Below are 19,227 nucleotides of genomic sequence, written 5' to 3'. Positions count from 1 at the left end.
AAATATTGCCCACATTGACCTAATACATCCAGAAATATATAAAGGAGAGCTTCCAGATCTCTAACTTATCTTGTCTCATGGTACATATCGTCACATCACCTCCCACTAATCGGTTGTGGACAGTTTTTGGTCATGGCAAAATAGATAAAACAAAACAGATAAGAGGAAAAGGGCCATTGCTGTTGACTTCCCATTCGGCATAAAGATGGTTTACATTTGGTTAGTGACTCAAATTCCCATGAACCTAAGTTGAACTCTGCATCAAAGCACCACACAAATCTACTCCACTGATCACAGCAATTGCACTGCAATAAATTTGATTTGTCTGAAATGTTCTTGTTACAAACACACGAGTGTATGGCATCTGGTAGCTGAATGGTTAATACTCATTCCCCATGTGATGATAGAAACGTTGCTGGTTTGACTCCTGCGGGGAAGCTTTGTTGCATGTCATGCAACACACACACGCACACGCACACACACACACACACGCACACACGCACACACACACACACACACACACACACACACACACACGCACACACACACACACACACAGAGAGAGAGGACTGATCGACCCGGATGGCGTGGTGCGAAAGCTCTTCTCTACAAAACAGTGATGTTTATGGTTTTATCCTCTCGGTGAGTGGTCACACAAGGGGCTCAGATATCCCAGCATCCATCAGCAGGGGATCCACCATTATGTCCACTGATCACTTAAGAACCCAAGCAGCCAAAATCCACCACTACAGGGACAATCTGGAAAATACTATAATCTAGATACCCACTTGTTTTAATTTGGTCTCATTTTATTTTGCACTGAGACCAGATACAGTTTCGTACCACTCCCGCACAGATGAAAATATACTGGAGCTGAACGAACAAAGCCAATAGACAGAAAATTTATCAACAATTTTGATGATCGATTCATCGTTTAAGGCATTATTAAACAAAAAACTCTGGTTCCACCTTCTCATTTTTGAATATCGGTTTGTTTTCTTAGTTATCAGCGATTGTATATTGAATATTGTTGGGTTTCGGACTGTTGGTCAGATAGAACAAGATATTCATTCTATGAACGCAATGATTATTAGATCAAGAAATTAGATAATGAAAATAATTGGTTGTGGACCTAAAATTCACATCGGAGAAACAGAAGGAAATTACATTCTTCTTGTTGCCACTCATTTTCAGGTGGTTTCTTTATCTATTTTATCTCTATCTATTCTGAGAAAACGTGTGTGAAAAATGACATATAATTTCACCTAAACTTCACACCAAACCTGTTTATTTTGTTTATTTTATTTTAACACTGTTAAGGTGTGTATCAGAAATGGCCAAGAAATGTGGAGGTGAACTTTGAGGGTCTGTAAGTAGCCTTGATAGCTGCCCTGAGACTTGCCTGTTTCCGTATTAAGACCACAGATTAGCAGGCAGCACCCGGTTGCTCGCTGTAATCAGAACGCTGATCTAGTGTAATCGCTTTTCGATAGTAAGCAAGCACACAGGTTTCAGGCACAGCTCAGAGAAGACATCTTAAGCAGCAGGAGGTCAACAATTCAAACATAAGAAACAGACTTCCTGTGAGGACTGGTAAAGGGAAATTGTATTTTTTTAAGGCAAAAATTAAAAAAACCCTCTTCAGTGGTTGTGTGTCTGTATTGACTTGCTTTGATGTCTGTAATAGACAGTGCCCAGCTCCAATCCGAGTCGTATTTAAGGATAAAGTGAGGCCGGTGTCTCTCAGTGAGCCTCCCGGGCCACTTCTGTTTCAATATTTTATGAGTAACAGCCAAATCACCGTGTCAAATAATTAAACATCAGTTAGGGTACAAAACTACAGAGAATATATTATGGCGGCAGCTCATCAGTGAAGAGGGAGTAGTGAAGGAGAGCAGTGGGGCTCCACAGACACTCAGAGAAATCTAATTTTGCCATTACACCATATACAGCCTAATGATTGATCGTCTGAAATACCAAAGGAACTGCTGGTCGTAATGTGGAGGACTGCAATAGTAATGTGTGTGCGTGTTTATTTGTCTGCAGTATGAACGATAATACAAGAAGGAACTGCATTATTATGCTTTCCAACATATGAGAAAACATGTGTTACTGTCCTACCATTACACCAAATACGCAGCTTAACTGCGTGTGGAAAGAAAGTATCATCACTCTTTCAAAGATAAGTTTGACTTTAGAGGCAGAACTGAGATAGTTGTTTATATCTCTGGTTGACTCAATACAACACCATTTCAGAAAACACTCCTGTATCCACCAAGGCTAAATCCATGATCAGCACAAAAACTATTACAGGACTGTATATCCTCTTTGAATGGCAAGAAACAAGGTTGGTGTATACAGAATATTGAAGATATTGGAGGCTTAGTGAAGATGTCCTTAAGTTGAAAATTGTGTTACGCCTTCCTAGTTAAAATGTTTTGTTATGAAATTTAAATCCAACACTGAATCCAAATGCTTTCAAATCCCTTATCAAATCCATTCAGTATGAGCTTTAAACAATTTGAAGCAACAAGCTTACCTGATATTGAACAACTTAATATTTGAACATTGAGATCTAAAGAACTAAAACTTGGTCTGCAACTAATGATTCATTAGTGAAAAACTTTTTGCTTACTTTCTCAATTGATCCATTTATCTTTGGTCTATATAGGTTTTCAGAATACACTGTAAAGATTTCCTACAGCCCAAGCTCACATCATGAGATTGCTGATTTTATCTGACCAAAAAGTCCAAATCGTAAATACACTGAGTTTACTATCACATAAGAAATAGAGAAGAAGCAAATCATCACATTTGAGAAGCTGGAATGAGACAATGTTTGGGTCTCTCTGCTTCACCTAAAAGATTCATTGTATATGAAAACAGTAGTATTTCTCTGCTGATTGATTGATCATGCAAATGATTGGCCGGATGTATTACATATGTAATGATGAGGTGAAATACTATCTGAATGTATCTTATTGCCATTTCAAAATAAAAGATTCACCAGAGCTCAACAGTACAGCGTATATTACCCCTTGGACCCTAGAGCCAAACCCTACTTGCATTTAGGGCTTCAAATAAAGATTAATTTTCATTATTATTTAATATGCTACAAATTCTTTTCAATTCATCATTTTGTCAATATAATAGTGAGAAATGCCGTTATAATTTCCCACAGACCGAGGTGACACCTGCAAATGTCTTGTTTAGTCTGATCAACTGACCGAAATCCAAAGCTATTCAGGTTAATATCATGTGTGACTAGGCCTGGATTGATATTCAATAATGTGAATATTGCAATATTTCCCGCCATTTTCAATATTTTTCCTAATATTGAAAAAACGATTTATTTGCAGCTGTAGTTTTGCACAGTCTGCCCTGCTGCCGAGTTTGAGGATTATTCTATTATCAAAATAACTACCGGCTAACTTTCTGTCAATTGACCAATCGATCAATCAACTAACTGTTGCAGGCCCAATATGCATTTTATCATTTTCAGGCTCTCTACACATGATCAGCTTGCAGAAACACTTTGCACCAGTGTGAAATTGTTTTCCTGTGGAGAGAGCAAAGATGCTAAGCCTCATAGCAGCGCTACCTTAGGCGCGACTAATAACTGCATCGCTGCTGTGCTTGAAGTTTTAAGTTTGACCTTGTTTTGTTGGTGACCTTTCAACCCACAACCAGTGAGAAGACAAGATCTGTGACGTATCCTGAAAGCAGCACATGATGGATGAAAAAGGTTTCATGCTCCCAAACCCTTCTTTCTTTACTCGTGTTCTTCTCCGAAATAGGACAACTGCCTTTCATCAGAAAAGTCTTTGCTAAGCTTGTTGTTTTGTTTTTGAAATTCCCTGGGGCTTTCCTGCTACGTACCACACGTTGGTGACATAAACCTAAAATGCGGTTTGCCTCTGCACCCCGAACCACTAATCATAGGTAGACAGCCGAAGCATTTAGGCTGAGGTGACTGTTGAGCCTAGTTTGCGTTAAAAGTCTTCTTTGCATTGGGAGGTCCACTTGTGAACATCACACGTCAGAGCTGAAACAAGAAACGATATATTGTATATAGTTCAGCCCTGAACTTGTGCGTACATCATGAGGTGCACAGCAGAAAATACCTTTACGTAACCAAACATTACAATCTGGATGCTGGCATCAGATGATGGCATGTTTGCATGCTCAGATACACTTCATCACTTCTTATATGCATGTGTGTGTATGTACGGTATTGTGTGTATGCATGAAGGCAGATTGTACCGTCACTCTCTCACAGCCCATTTCTAACATGAGCCGACGGGCGGTGCAGATGCTGAGAGGAGCAGCAGGAGAAAGCGCTCAGGACGTCTCCACACATCAAACATTTAAAGGCCAACACTGACAGGCAGGGATACCACCTACCTTAACAAAGTGTGCATCTGGCACACTTTGTGAGACGAATACAGCTGATGATGTTTTCCATCTTTTTTGTGTTGGTGTGAACGTGAGACAGAGCCTCTAAATGGTACAGTTCTGTTGCCTCAGATTTTTCATGTGGCCTAGTCTGTATTATAGGACTGATGTGATCAGTCATTTAAGTCATTTATCAAGCAATATTGACGGTCATTGCTTCAAGCTTCTCAAATGTGAGAATTTCCTGCCTGTCTCTGTTTTATATGATTGCTGGTTGAATCGTTTTGGGTTTTTTTTTTTTTAAACTAAAGCTTCACCCTGAGCTCTTGGGAAATTGTGATGTACATTCTGACATTTTATAGACTAAATAATCAGATAGACCACGACCTGAAGATTTATTGATAATTAATCAAACGCAAGTTGAAACCAGTCATGCATACCGCTTTTTCCAGCTTCTCAAATGTTATTTTATGTCATTGCAAACTGAATGTCTTTGGGGTTTGGACTGTAAGTCGAATGACAGAGTTACTCAACAAACATTTTAAGTAATTAATCATTCAAAAATGTCAAACATTTTCTGGTTCTAGCCTCTGGTTTGTGATGATTTGCTGTTTTTTGCTTGTTTGTTTTATATCATTTGAAATTGAATATGTTTGAATTTTGGACTGTTTGTTTAAATGACTGATTGATTGGACTCATTGATTAATTACTCAACCGTTTTACTTGAAAATGAAAATAAACGTTGGCAGCCCAAACTCCCCTATTGATCCAAAGTAAAAAACCCACATTATTGTATCACCCACATGAAATGGAGTAACTTCAAAGCATCAAGCATGTTGCACACAGAAGAGGGAGAAAAATGAAGGTGTGCGCATATTTTCCATTCAAAAGTTTAGAAGATGACACTGCTCCTCCTTAAAAGCCTCCGTTTACAAAACCTGAACATTCACAGCCTTTGGGGAGCTCCTTGCGCTTCGGCACAGCGACTTATAAAGTAAAAACAAAAGAAAAACCCCTACAGCTTTCAACCATTTCAAACTGTGTCCAAGTGTCCCAGCAGCCGAGGCAGCGGCTGTAAAAACGCTGCTGTAGGAAAAGCCATGTGTAACGTTACAGCGGTGTAATGGCAACATCCCGGGGAGGATGTTGAAGCCACTCTGCTAAATCACAGACCACGGAGCTGAAACCTACAGACGCCAGCAGCGGAAGCGACGGTTTTCGCAGGTTTAGGTGCACGTTATGGAGGCGTTTGGGGACCCTGGAAAAGCGGTAAAGTGAGCTAGCTAGAACTGCTCCAAGAAGAGTCGGACATGCCTCTCTCCTCCTGCCGCTTTTTCCTCTACTGACAAAAAATCCCCTTCTTCCCCCTCGTTTAGTTGCAAGCTCACTAACCACCCAAAAAAAAACTGTCAACATGTCTAAATTTCTGCACTCACCTCACTCCGGGTCGAGATGTTCACATGGAGGCGAGAGACAGCGGAGCCCCGACAGCGATATCCCGGAGGTTTAAACTTGTCCCGTTAGTAAAGACAGTAGGGCTGGTAAGAAACGCTTAGTGTGTGACTTGTGTGTGTGTGTGTGTGTGTGTGTGTATGTATGTGTGTGTGTGTGAGTGTGAGTCTGCAGTCTCGCTCTCGCTCTCGCTCTCTCGCTCTCTCGCTCTCTCGCTCTCTCTCTCTCTCTCTCTCTCTCTCTCTCTCTCTCTCTCTCTCTCTCTCTCTTATCCAGCACCAAGTCACTCCTTCCGGGCGGGGCTGAGAGGGAGGAGGAGACTGAAAGGCGGATGCAGCCACAGTGAACGGCAGGAGTGCACAAAGTGGGGCCCTGAAACAGCCCCACCACACACACTCACACACACACACACACACACACTCACACACATATGTACACATGTTCCCCTCCACCTCCCAAACTTAATTTTCAAGTAAAAGGAGCAAAATTTGACTGATTGCAACTGGTGCATCCATTAGACGGTGTGAGGACTCATTGTAAGTATTGAGGAAAGTTTTCCCACAAAGCTAGTGTTTTGTATATATTTGTTATTTATCTTTTCTCATTGTTGTTGTGTGTGTGTTGTGTAAAACATACTTTTAATCAAATAACCTTCCACCCACCTGTGTGTATGCTCTGTATAGTGCATGTGATGACATCCCTCTTCGCATATGTGTGTGTCATCAGTCCGAACAGAAAGGCAAACTCGACTGGCAGTGGAGGAGGTGTCAATCAGCTTTTATTAACGGGTTCACCCACATTAAAAAAACCCGCTTGTACTTATTAATTTGGGTGGAAAAGGGTTTTAAGGAAATATCCTGTACAGTGTATTGATGTAATGTGATGTCATTTTATTGAATAATTACATTTCATTCTGCACATAATATTATGTAACTGTAGTAGTTGCAGATAATAAATCTACCCATACATTATTCAGCGGTTGAGTCAGATGTTTCTTACCATATGCATTTTTTTAAGATTGTATTGCAGGGAACAGTTTCTAAAGTAGGAGACACTCAAACTTAAAAAAAAAAGTTTTGCGTGGATTCAGACTCCAGACACAGTCACAGACTACACTGGATGTCTGCACAGATGGCTGGTCATAAATCTTAGGCTGCAAGCAGACGGTCAACAGATGACAAAGTTTACATCACACGGACCCTCACAACCACATGGACATGAAAACTATAAATTAAGCTTCAATAGTCCTTGTGATCCAAGAAGCAGATCCTGGCAGTCTGCACTGTGTCTGAGCCCGCCCAGACTTAATAAACGCATGTAAAACTTCCTGTTTAAGCTGGAATTGAGTGTCTGTGAAGATATACAGTTAGTAAATGTCTCAGTGTAGTTTTACAGACAAGTAGAAACACAGCCACCTGAATACAGTCCTTGCACATTCACCTAAATGCAGCCAAGAGAATAATCCTATTAATGATAGTGTCCACACCCCTGGTCACCCTTAGTCAGTGTGTCAGGTTCTTGTACGCCAATATACCAGCTTGCAGGTATATAGAGGTCCTCACTAAACATGACCTTTGGAAATCCATAGCCCAAATCTGAACTGCATAAATGCATTTTCAAATGAATAGACCCAGTCCCAAAGCGACCCAATACAGTGAGACAGGCTCCAAAAATAGACCTGAAGATAATCAGACCCAAACCAGTAGCAGTCAACCTGAAAAGACCCTAACAGAGAGCAAACACCGATACTAGCAGAAGCTTGATACCACCACCAGCTAATGAGCAGTGAGGGTCAAGAAGAGGGGCAAATTCTGTGTCGTGCCTCATAAAAGACATTTTTTCTCCTACCACACTGGTGGCAAGTTTGCATGAGAATAGAACAAGCCACAAATTAGACAAAATATATGTTGGACCCGACCTGAGTCAGATCATCCAGGTCAGATCTCAGCTACTGGAAATTGATAGGACCCATCTTGCACAACTTGTGTAGCCCATTAACCTGCCTCTGAATTGTAGCCAGATATTTGTTTGGCTGTGCTTTTTTTTATCAGAACTGTGAGCAATCACTGACAACTTGTGTATATCAACATACTTAACTGATAAAGTTGATTATAATTCTGTGCTGTTCTACATTCATGAAAAAATTTTGCACACTTAAAGACTGGCTTAAATAAATATGGATGTTGCTGCCTCAAGACTATTAAAACAATAGTTTTGGGTAGTAGTTAATGATTCAATGACTAATTCTTTTTTTGTAGCACTAGATTTACTGTTCCAACAAGTCATCCTGATAAAACAATAGTTTTCCACAGACTTTCAATTTAATTTATTATTTAGCAGTATTTTTACTTGTCTTAAAGCTCATGAGGTGTCAGAAATACACAGAAGTTGAACATAAAATTAGTGCCTTATCTGCGCCACCTCTCTGGTGAGACAGTAGACCATGAAAGAGTCTAATGCATATGAAAAATTAACGCAGTCTCTGAGATTTCTCTCCCACTCTTTGGGATTTCCCTTATTTATTTCTGTATCTTTTGTGTCTTCTTTACTTTCTAATTTCCTCTCCTTCTTGTCTTGCAGAGATCTGCCTCTTGGTACATGAGAGTGGTGCTGGTTCATAAAAAAATTCCTCAAATGCAGCAAAATGTACGAGATTTCACCCACTGACTGATTTGTTGAAAATAAATAATTTATGCCGCAATTGAAAAATTTATAATTAAATGACTCTTTAGGAATGGAGAACACTGAAGATTCAGATTCAAATGTTTTATTTATCTCATTCTCAAACAATATGCATAGTGAAAAAGCAGGGTGGTGCGGTTTTGAGGTTGTGTCAAAAGGCTAGTGTTCAATGAAGAATGTAATTAATAGACAATAATAATTAGAAAAAGAGTATAAATAAGAAGTACAGAAAGAAATAAAAAGGATAAGAATTAAAAAAAAATGATTTGATTTATGTGTTAAAAGTTGTTTTTATAAGTACAAAAAATAAATATGTCACAGGCAAATTATGAAATAATATTTTATACACGTGACAGGCACAAAGGTGTAGAAGTTTCACTGAGGAGAATGTGCTCCACCCTGTCTCCTAGAAATGACTTTATATACTATTTGCAACAGTACGTACACTTGGTATGTTTTGAAAAAAATGCAATCCCACCCAGATTGTATTTACTGATAAAATAATGATTTTCATGTCAGACAAAGCAGAGAATACACAGAGGTTCACCATCCTGATGGCCTGAGCTGTGGTGTACACAGATAAGTCCTGCAGAGGCAGATCCTAGATCAGTTCATGATGCTCCCCCTGTTAAGATGCTTTTCACAGCATCTGAGCAGAAGAAGATCTTCAGGATCCCTGGAGAGACTCTGAGTTTCCTAAGCTGTTTGAAGTAGTAAATATGCTGCCCCACCTGTGTTTTCTCTTTTAAATTATTAATCATTCAATGATTCAGTTATTACTCTTGCCCAGTGGAGAAAAACGCTGTCTACTCTGTGGGCTTCTTGAGATTCCTCAGGGATGGAAGACTTGTGATTGTTAAGAGCTTTCAAGTATCAGCTACAGTCCCTGTGAGTCAAAGCAAAATGACCTAAATATAAAGACATTTCCAAGCTTGAGAGGTAAGAAAAACTGCCACAACATTACAGATCTACAATACTAATAAGAAATGGGAAACATAATGATGATAACATTTTATCAAAATATAACAATATCTAAACTCGACCAAAACACACATATGCACAAATGGTCTTTGATAAAATGGGGGAAATAAAAGTTCTAACATTGAAACACTCTGATCTGAGAATGTGGGTCAGCAGTAATGGTTGATGGAGTAAAGTATTTGTTCATACACCCCCCCCCCCTTTCTCCTCTTAACCCCAATCTTCCTGGTCCCATGGCAGCTGGAAATGGCAGACAGGCTTGAGACTTTGCCCTTTACATATTTCATGGATTTGCACTTGCCCCACTTCTCCCAAGGAGCAGACAGAGGTGGTTTGTGTTGTCGTTGGGAGTGGCACCACAAAACAAAGCCCACAAGTAACAAGCTAAGAATGAAGATTGGGTCTTTGCCTGTGTCACTCAAGTTGGCACTTGAGCTTATTTTGGAGCAATTTAACTTTGTAGAGTCTGGAGTGCTTGAAATGATTAATCGGATCATTAAGCACTGCATTTGAAAGTGAGTGTGGAAGTCAGAGGCTTTCCATCACCAGATTTTATGGTTTGAATAAACAGGCAGACAAAGAGACACAATGTTGGTGACTAATGCTCCTCCTGATGGAGCGGTTCAGTAAAGATCATCTTTCTTTGAGTTATGCAATTAAAAAAATCGAAAATTATAAATCAGTCCCACAATACACGGTACATCTTTCTGGCCTGCATTGATCCACCCCTTCCTTTATGTATCTGTCTCTTTCTTCTCTCTGTGGTGAGGAGTGGATAAGTGCCAAGTAGCTGCCACGAGCAATGAGTCCATGTTGTCAAATCCTGCAATTAAGATATTAGCACATCAGCGAGGATGGAGTATGCTCTTATTATCAACCACTTTCAGCTTTTTTGCAATCGATTGTATATCAATCAGACTGTTATCACAGTGCAATTGAAGCATTCATGCACTGGCCTTTTCTTTTAAGAGCTCTGCGGTTTTTTTATTTTATTGACCTGTGTCCTGTGGTTAACAACAATGAGTGAACAGAAAGGCCTGTCAACACCAGGATGGGCTTTACACTGAAGATCTTGACGTGGATGTAATTTTTCTCCGCTTTTAGAGCGTACACAATGTCTCTCTGTTTGAAGTAGTTACATGCTTAGCACATATGTGTTCATTTTTAATCATATGGAAGACAGCAGTGGTGGAGCTGTATCTAATTACATTCATTCACATATACTTAATCAAAGACACATTAGTATTGAGTATTTTCAATATTATGGTACTTTTTTACTTCCACTTTGCTGCACTTCAGAGGGAAATATTGCATTTTTTAATACATACAATATATCTGACAGCTATTGTTATTAATTACTTTGCAGATACAGCTTTTCATATAAAATGTGATCAGTTTATGAATATGATTAATTGTTATAGATTAAACTGCCTAATAGAATATAAAGTAGTATTAATGAAAATCCAATACTATGATAGATACTATTAGAACACAGGGGGAGCCATCCTTCCCAATGATGAGTACTTTTACTTTTGACACCTTAAGTACATTTTGCTGTTGATACCACATTTGTTTACTTAAGTAGGATTTCGAATGCTTCTTGTAACTTTAGTGATTTAGTGACATTTACTTAAGTAAAAGATGAGAATGCAGATGTTTACAAAGTTGTCATGAAATGGAGATTCTTAACCTAGCTCATTCATTTCATTTGACGGTGCTGCCTTGCTGAGCCTACAAGTAGTTACTGTACTGTTTTCTCAACTAAAACAATTCTTTTCTGTGATACATGTATTTTAGAGGTAAACTCATTTCAAAAAATAGCAGACTCATTCTACTATCCTGGTATAATCATTTTCAGTTTCACTGAAGAAAATAAAAGGGTGTCTGCATGGAAAAGAGATGTTGTTTCCATAAACTGGTCCAATTAACTAGTTAAAAACTCTGAAAGCCCTCCAAACTTTGCTTTAAATTATAATGTTTCTCATTAACATTAACTGAATCAAAGCTTAAAAAAAAAAAAAAAAACGGTTAAAAAAATTAGAAAACTCTTTCATGTAGAATCCCATCACTCACAGTGACACGCTGACTGTGAAAATTAATTTTCATGCTTTTAAAATTACATTTCAAAATCCCAAATCTATGAATATGCCAAGATTGGCTCCAAATTTGTTGCGATGTTTCCAAAATCTTCTTTTAAAATCAAATTTAAGGTGAGCACTGACAAACCTTCCTCTTTATTTAAGCAGAAACAGCCTTCTGACGTTGAGCTCTGCATGTACATGATTCTACACAGTGAAGGTCAGACACCTCAATGAAGTGACAATAAGCAAAACACATTTTTGAGTGGAGGGTGGGCTTTAAAATGTCTGCAGATGCTCCAAACTATGCACTTGGAGAGAGAATACTTCATAGAGATGCAAATGTGACAGTTGCAAATGACACATGCGGTCCCTTAGTTCATTCAACTAGCAAATAAGAACACTTTACTGGCATGGAAAATTGAAATATTGTTTTCGGTTGAATTGCCGCTAAGGGGGTCCAAAGGGGAGCGTATCTCCTGCAGACAGAGCCTTTTTCAATAGCAGGCGGACTGGGAGATTTGAATTAACTGTGAAAGCAACAACCTGAAAGTGGAGGAAGATGAATGAAAGAGGAGGTAATTGTATACATCTGATCTCTCACAGACTATCTGCAAAAACCCAGTGATAGAGAGTATGTTTTATTACCTTCATAGAATGTGAGAGAATTTCCATATGTTCAGGTGTGAAAATAAATCTCCATGTTCACTTTACCCACACTGCTCAAACTCTTTTTGCATTATAGCAAATAATTTTCCCTGCACAGGCTGTATTTTCTACTACTCCACTCAGAAAGAATATATTACATCAGCCCCTGCACTGAAATCCTGAACCCCCTAATGACAGTTTTTGCAGTCTCAAAAATCCAAAAGGGGTAGATTTTTTCTTTTCTTGCAATAGTCCTGCTGTGCAAGCAATTCCTCTGAGAGCTGAAAAGATAGTGTCGTCATTACGGCCCAATGAAAGAGAATTCACAAACAAGTGTTTCCTGGGAGCACTTACTCTAAGGTTATTTGCATATTGCTGACGTCTCAGTTGCAGGGAGGAATCATGAATATAGAAGATGGAACAAAGCCATATAAGTGGGAAAAAGTGAGCTGACTTTGGCTCTGGACAGTAAGATTTACTTCTGATTATTTTTTAAATTCACTCTAATCTGTTTGATTTGTTATCATTTAGTGATTTATAGTGAATCCACAGTGGCCCTGTAACATTAGAATATGTTTATAGAGAGTTTCTGTTTGATAGTGAAACATTTTAAACACTTTACTTATGTCAAAGCAGCAATACAAAAATGTAATAAAAATACTGTGTCATTCATTCAAAATCATACAAACAGTAATTAAAACTACCAGTATAATCAGCAAAATATTATGATAAAATGTTAAATGATATTAGTAGGAGCTACTTTTAACTTCTGTATATACAGTTAGGTAGCTCATGATTCATGACCAGTGGTTCCCAACCTGGGAGCTGGGCCCCTCCAGTGGGACTAATGATAAATCTGAGGGGTTGTAAGATGATTAATGGGGTGTGAAAAAAGAGGGAGCAATGTTCTGCTATGAAATTCATATTTACTTTATTTTACTCTTGGCACCACTTTTTCATAAGGGGTCACAAGCTCAACAGGTCAGGTATCAGAGGGTATTTCTTTATGTAGCTTATCATATGTTTATAAAAGGTAAAATCTGAAAAGTGATTGCACTGCAAAGATCAGTGCAGTGGAGTAAAAAGTTCCCTTTAAAATGTAATGGAATAGAAATAAAGTAAAGTAGCACAAATTAGTAAAGCACAAGAACCTTAAAAACTGTACTTAACTACAGCGGTTGAGTAACTGTACTTAGTTGCTTCAGGCAGCTTATTCAGTCTGCGTCAGTCACTCAGACAGAGCACTGAGCTCCTCTGCATCCTGCCATAGCAGCCAATGATTACAACACATGTCATGCTGAGAGGAACAATATTGCAGCTCTGTAGAAAGACCTGAAGGTCTGAGTGTTCTTTTGGAGGATTTGACAATAAACCAGATTATGCTCTGCCTCCTCTTTGGCAACACACTGACATTCTCTTTCATCTGCATTGGCAATAATAAAACGAATTTCCCCTCTAGTCTTTTTTTTTCTTCTTGGCATTGTGTTGCTGTCCCTCGTGCCAGTGAGTGTGAATGTTTAAAATGTAAATCTAGGCATAGATCGTGACCAAGAACTCTTCACAGTTCTGGCAGTTACTGTATAAAAGTTGGTGTTCTTGTTTTAGAGTGTGCAACAACAACAAAAAAAATGACACAGCAGCTTTCCAAAATTTTGAAAACACCCAGAACAATAACAGCAGAGGGGTGTTTCACTCTCTGCTGGAGGCATGCTTCGCTCTGACTCTGCAGCAGAGCTTCTGTGGGAGGTCCACGGAGGTTTAGGCTGGAGTGCAGACACTGACAGTGCAGTTTTTGTCAAGCTTTGAAAACTCTGTTAACTCCGATAGACCACTGAAATGTGAAGGAAGGATACTTGCTAAAACAGGGGGATATGTAAGATGAAAGGAGGAGCCCCTATGTATTCCCCACTCATAGCAACCAAACTCTTTAAGTTCCCTCAAGCAAAGCAGTTAACTGCTCCAAAAAGCCACATCTCCTGCAACACTCAGCACCTCAGCTATTCCTACAAGCCACAGCTGCATCTAAAAGAAATGTGTTTGTAGTCGAGTCCCTAAGATAGGATTCAGAATTGAGCATTTCACAAATGAATCTGCAGGAGACTCAAGAGTGTAAACTGCTGCACTTAGAGCAAGTAAAGAGCAAACATAGAGAAGCTTTAACACTGAAATCTCTCCAGAATACCGCGTTATTTGAAAGCAAATGTACTAAAAATCACAGCATTCATTTAGATTGAATAATGATTTATGCAGAACCTTGTTATCGCAAATATTTTTAAGGAATCCTCTCCGGTATTAGTACATTCTGATAACAAAAGAATGAATGCCACTCCCCTTCATTTTACCTCTGATCACTCTCTGCAGCTTTCCCAACAGAAAGCAAAGAGTGTCCTCTAGTGGCTAAATTAGGCAATTACACATACATAAATACATTTTTGATCATCCCAGAGACTACAAAGAGCTGAGTCTTCTGTAGTAGTACACACATTATGACACAGAGGGGTGCTGGTGTGGTATTACACCATGGTCCCTCCACATCTGAACAACAGAGTGGCACAGAGGTATATTAATGCCCTCTCATACAGTTTCTACTTGCCTTAGCAACAACTGAGCAACAGCCTTTGTAGTGCGGCTGAATATGTGAGATGAGGCTTGGCACTGCAGCACTGCTTTTGACTGCACCATGCTGATTAAATACACACACAGTATGAAGTGAATGCTGAAAATGAACCAGATATTCATAAACATCAGAAACAAGCACACTGATGAGGTTATGAGTTATGAGTCAACCTTTATTGAATCAATTGAATACAAAACGGAGTACATGTTGACACACAGATGTGTACACAGTATATATTGTTGTTTTTATTGTGTACACAAAGCGCCATGGACTGCCACATTTTAAAGTGCACATTGTATCTGTCTCAGGCATTTGTTATTTTTCCTGCAATGGCCAAGGTGAGCATTTATTAATTTGGTATAATAGGGTTTGGATTCAAATGAAATGGTCTAAAACTCGCAAAACATGCAAAAAAACTGTCAGTTTGGTGTTTGGTATTTGGTAATATGGTGTCCCTCTTCACATCACTCTACTCACTCATTAAATGTAGTGATACAATTACCAAAAGTAATATCTTTATGCATGGGAAAGTGCACTGCATGGGAGTATAGGAAATGAAGTGGCCACAGGCTGATGGACTATTACTATTTGCATATTATAAAACAAAACTGTGCACAGGTTTTATGTTTGTTTTATCATTTGATATGATTGTAGTTATGTTGTAAAGGAATTAGTATTCTGAGTTATGCATTCTGAGAAATTAGTTATTGCTCTGATCACAGTTTTAAATTATTGTTGTTTGTTTTCAGTTGAACAAGTTGTCATTGTCTTTCTTTTTTATTTTTTTGGTTCTTTTCTCTCTCATGTCATTTAATTCCCCCATCAAACGTCATCACAACTCGTGCTGCTGAGCTCACATCCCACCACTCATAGTCTGTTGCCCAGTTCCAATAGGGGTTAATCCCAAAGCAGGATATTGCTACAAATGATGGAGAGCTGGATAAATATAGAAAGTGATTTTAGCCCTGTTTGAATGGTGTCCATTGTCTAGGAATTTATGTAATCACCCCACTCATTTTAAACCTCTTCTTTGTAAACTTACCACTGCCAATACAAATAGACATTGATGAATGCTTCTTAACAATATAATGTAATATTTTACTGCATGAGATTTCTTATTGTTTTCAACAATTGTTGTCATTTTTGCTGCTTGGTGACATTTTCCTGTCATCTGCAGCACACACACTGAAGGAGACTCTGCAACCAGACATGTTAACATCAGTCAGGAAAGACACAATTTGCCTTCTTGCAATATTAATGTGAGACAGGTGCACCAAGCTCCTCATAATGACTGCATGTACTTGGAGGGAAAAAATGCTGCAAAGCATTCACTCAGTCTTTGGCCTTGGTAATGATTAGACTCCATTACAGACCACATAAGCAGAGCAGGTTTCACGTGCTGCTCTGACGTGAGATACAGTGAGCAACACAGCAGATGTCTGGCCCCTTTCCAAGGTTTACAGCTGAGGGCCTTAAGGAACTTAGCAATCCAGCTTAATGCCCACATGTCAGTGTGTAAGCCAAAGAAAAACCTAAGTATCAGCATTTCTTTCTGATCAGTGCAAATGTTTGTGAGTTTCCGTGTTTCTGTCTGACTTAAATGCAACAAGTCTGTTGATAGGCTGTAACTCAGTGGAGGAAATTCGGCCGGGATGAAGGAAGCTAACCTCATCATCAGCACAGATAAGGTTCCTTGCTGCAGATAGAATTTCAATCAGTCGCTTGTCACGGTAGTCATGTGGCCACGCATGCATGAGCAGACACACCCATGTGCGGTTGCAAATATGCATGCCGAAGACATTAAAACACACATTAAAAAAGTTATGTAAAAGGAGTTGGAGTTTTGACATGCAAATACGATCATAAACGAACACACCCACACACACACACCCCCACACACACACACACACACCACATGTTTTGCACTTTCACATAACTCACACAGTCGTTTTCCTCTGAAAAACTGTGCATCCCCATATTTGGTTATTTTATGTTTTCAGATAAACTGGAGGATTAAATGCTCAATGGTGGGTTCAAACAGCTCACCCACGTCCAAGGCTAATGTGCTTTCTAACAAGAATAAAATGACAGTCATGCTATGAGGCTGTACTGGTGTTATGAGTTAAATGTTATCATGCACACAATGACAATGCTAACATGCTGATCTTTAGCAGGCATAAAGCACAGGCATAGCACTAAACACAAAGTGCAGCTGGGGCAGGTGTTCAGTCATAAACAGTATGAGACAAATTTACATTTTGACCTGATCGTGGCACCAGATAAAATTTCACAGGAACAAAGTTAATGCCAGTCATCCCACGGTGGAAAAGAATATCTGAACCAGTGTTCGTGGTAATCCATCCTATAGTTGCTGAGATAGTTCACTCAAAACCACAAAAGGTGGCATAAGAGGATAAGTGAGGGGATCACCAGAGTCAGTAGGATTCATCCTCTGGGGGCCAGGAATATCTGTACAAAATTTCATGCAATCCATCATTTGAAATGTTGTTTAGATATTTCAGTCCAGCGGAAAGTGCTGGAACAACACTACCATGTCTAAAAACTCATAAAGTTATCTCATAAAATGCACAAATCTCACAAACTTTAAAACAATGCTCTTGGAAATACATTTCTTTCTACTGGACAGAAACAATATGTAATTCCACAAGAGGTAATAAATGAAGACACAATTGCTAGCACAGTTCTCTTGTGACTCCACACGTGAATTGTGTTCATGATGCTCGTTTAATGGTCAGAATTTCAGGTTGTGCTGCATTATTGTCTCCATGAAAGGCTTTCAGCAGGGAATGCAATCATCAGCAGGCATATTCCCCGTCTCCATGGAAACGCAGAGCAGCCGTAGGTAGGAGGCGTGGGCCAACAGAGTGGGGGCGGGGAGGTTGAGCTGATGTCCAGGACGCGTAGCCTAGCTGAGCCTCATGTGGGTCCCTGAGATGAAACAATGGCAGGAAGAGAGTGGGCTGCTTTACTGGCCCTCTGTGCTCCGTCTCTCTGTCTCATTTTTTCTGTCTCTTTCTGTCTATCTGAGTGTGTTTCTCCCACACAGCCACCCACACATACACACGCTTACACAGACACACACCCCGACACACTGCCCTGAAATGAAACGGACTGTCTGCAAGAAAGCGGGGAGGCCAATGAAAACAAAAACAGGATGCTAGAGAGAATTTATCTGTCCAAGAGGAGTGATCTTTCCTCCTACAAGCTGCAACTAGACAAAATGCAGGGGTGGAGCGAGTGAGTCAGGCTGGGTTTACAGTATGTTAGGAATGGGATAATGACAAATAAATTACTCCTGCTGCATTACTTTGTCTACAGAGAAAATTATTTATTTTTTCCAGAGAGGGTTATGAGAGCTGTCAGAAGGCAGAAGTGAACATGATAGGTTGACTAAGTGTGCAATAGATACTCATATTAACATGGATTAAATGAATAAAGATTAGATTTAAATAATTCAATTTCAATTAGTCATTCAGAGATCCAATCTAATAAAACCAAACAAATGAAAACCAGCGTTTAAGCCACACACTAACCGTAGTAAAACAAGACTAAGAGTCTACAGAGGCTGCTATCTATCAGATGTTGAGATATTTCACAGCATAAGTGAAAACTTAGACCCTGGCACTACAGGAAAAGTCAGCGGACCACCAAAATCAATAGAATCCATCCTCTGGGGACCATGAATGCCTGCACTAAATTTCATCTCAATCCGTTGAGTGGGTGTTTAGATATTTTAGTTCGGACCATTGTGGTGGAACCACAGCCTGACTGACATTACCATCCTTGGTGCATGTACCATTTTAAAGTGCTGATAGATTGATGAACATGAGCTTGAAGGTTCATTATTGACTTTGGAAATGGCAGTCTGACGAAAAATTCCTAGCACAAGGTGCACTTACTGGAGTTTTCTGACTTCTGAGTGCATTTTTTGGCTTTCATCAGTGGATGGAGTTAATAATTTCTATCTCCTGGCAAAGGCCATGAAATGTGGCTGAAATTTCCAGTAAGTGGAGTTTGTGCCGATAATTATTTACTCACTCAGATTCAAGTGCCATTCATTTTAAATTTATGACATTTAATCCTGTGTCCAGGGGACATGTCCTGACTCATGCCTTGAAAGTCAGAGGCCAGTGAGCACAGATCCAATTGCCCAATCAGTGATCCATCCTTCGCTCCTCCACTTTTTGAGAGCTCATAGTCACACTAGCTGCCCACTACAATGTCCAATTAAAACCACAGCTAATGTATATACTGTAATTGGTAACAAATTGATGCTTTGAGTCTCCTAAGAACTTTGCTTTTTTGGACCTACAGTATCTGCATGGATTTATCAAATAACGATGAGGGGTAAAT

General features: G+C 39.3%; 1 protein-coding gene across 1 annotated transcript in view; it reads right to left on the bottom strand.

Annotated features, from left to right (window-relative positions):
• The window catches only part of ppp1r16b (protein phosphatase 1, regulatory subunit 16B), a 71,488-nt gene extending 65,510 nt beyond the window's left edge, over window positions 1-5,978 (bottom strand). Inside the window, exon 1 of the mRNA XM_023400942.2 lies at window positions 5,832-5,978. The gene's annotated coding sequence lies outside the window, so the exon portion shown is untranslated. The remainder of the gene's footprint in view (window positions 1-5,831) is intronic.
• Window positions 5,979-19,227: the final 13,249 nt, after the last annotated feature.

Source organism: Seriola lalandi, unplaced genomic scaffold (assembly GCF_002814215.2).
Source record: "Seriola lalandi dorsalis isolate HSWRI2012SDOR001 ecotype SW California unplaced genomic scaffold, Sedor1 jcf7180002053074, whole genome shotgun sequence".
NCBI lineage: Eukaryota > Metazoa > Chordata > Actinopteri > Carangiformes > Carangidae > Seriola > Seriola lalandi.
Note: the sequence above shows the minus strand (reverse complement) of the source record. Positions and strands in the feature narration are given on the sequence as shown.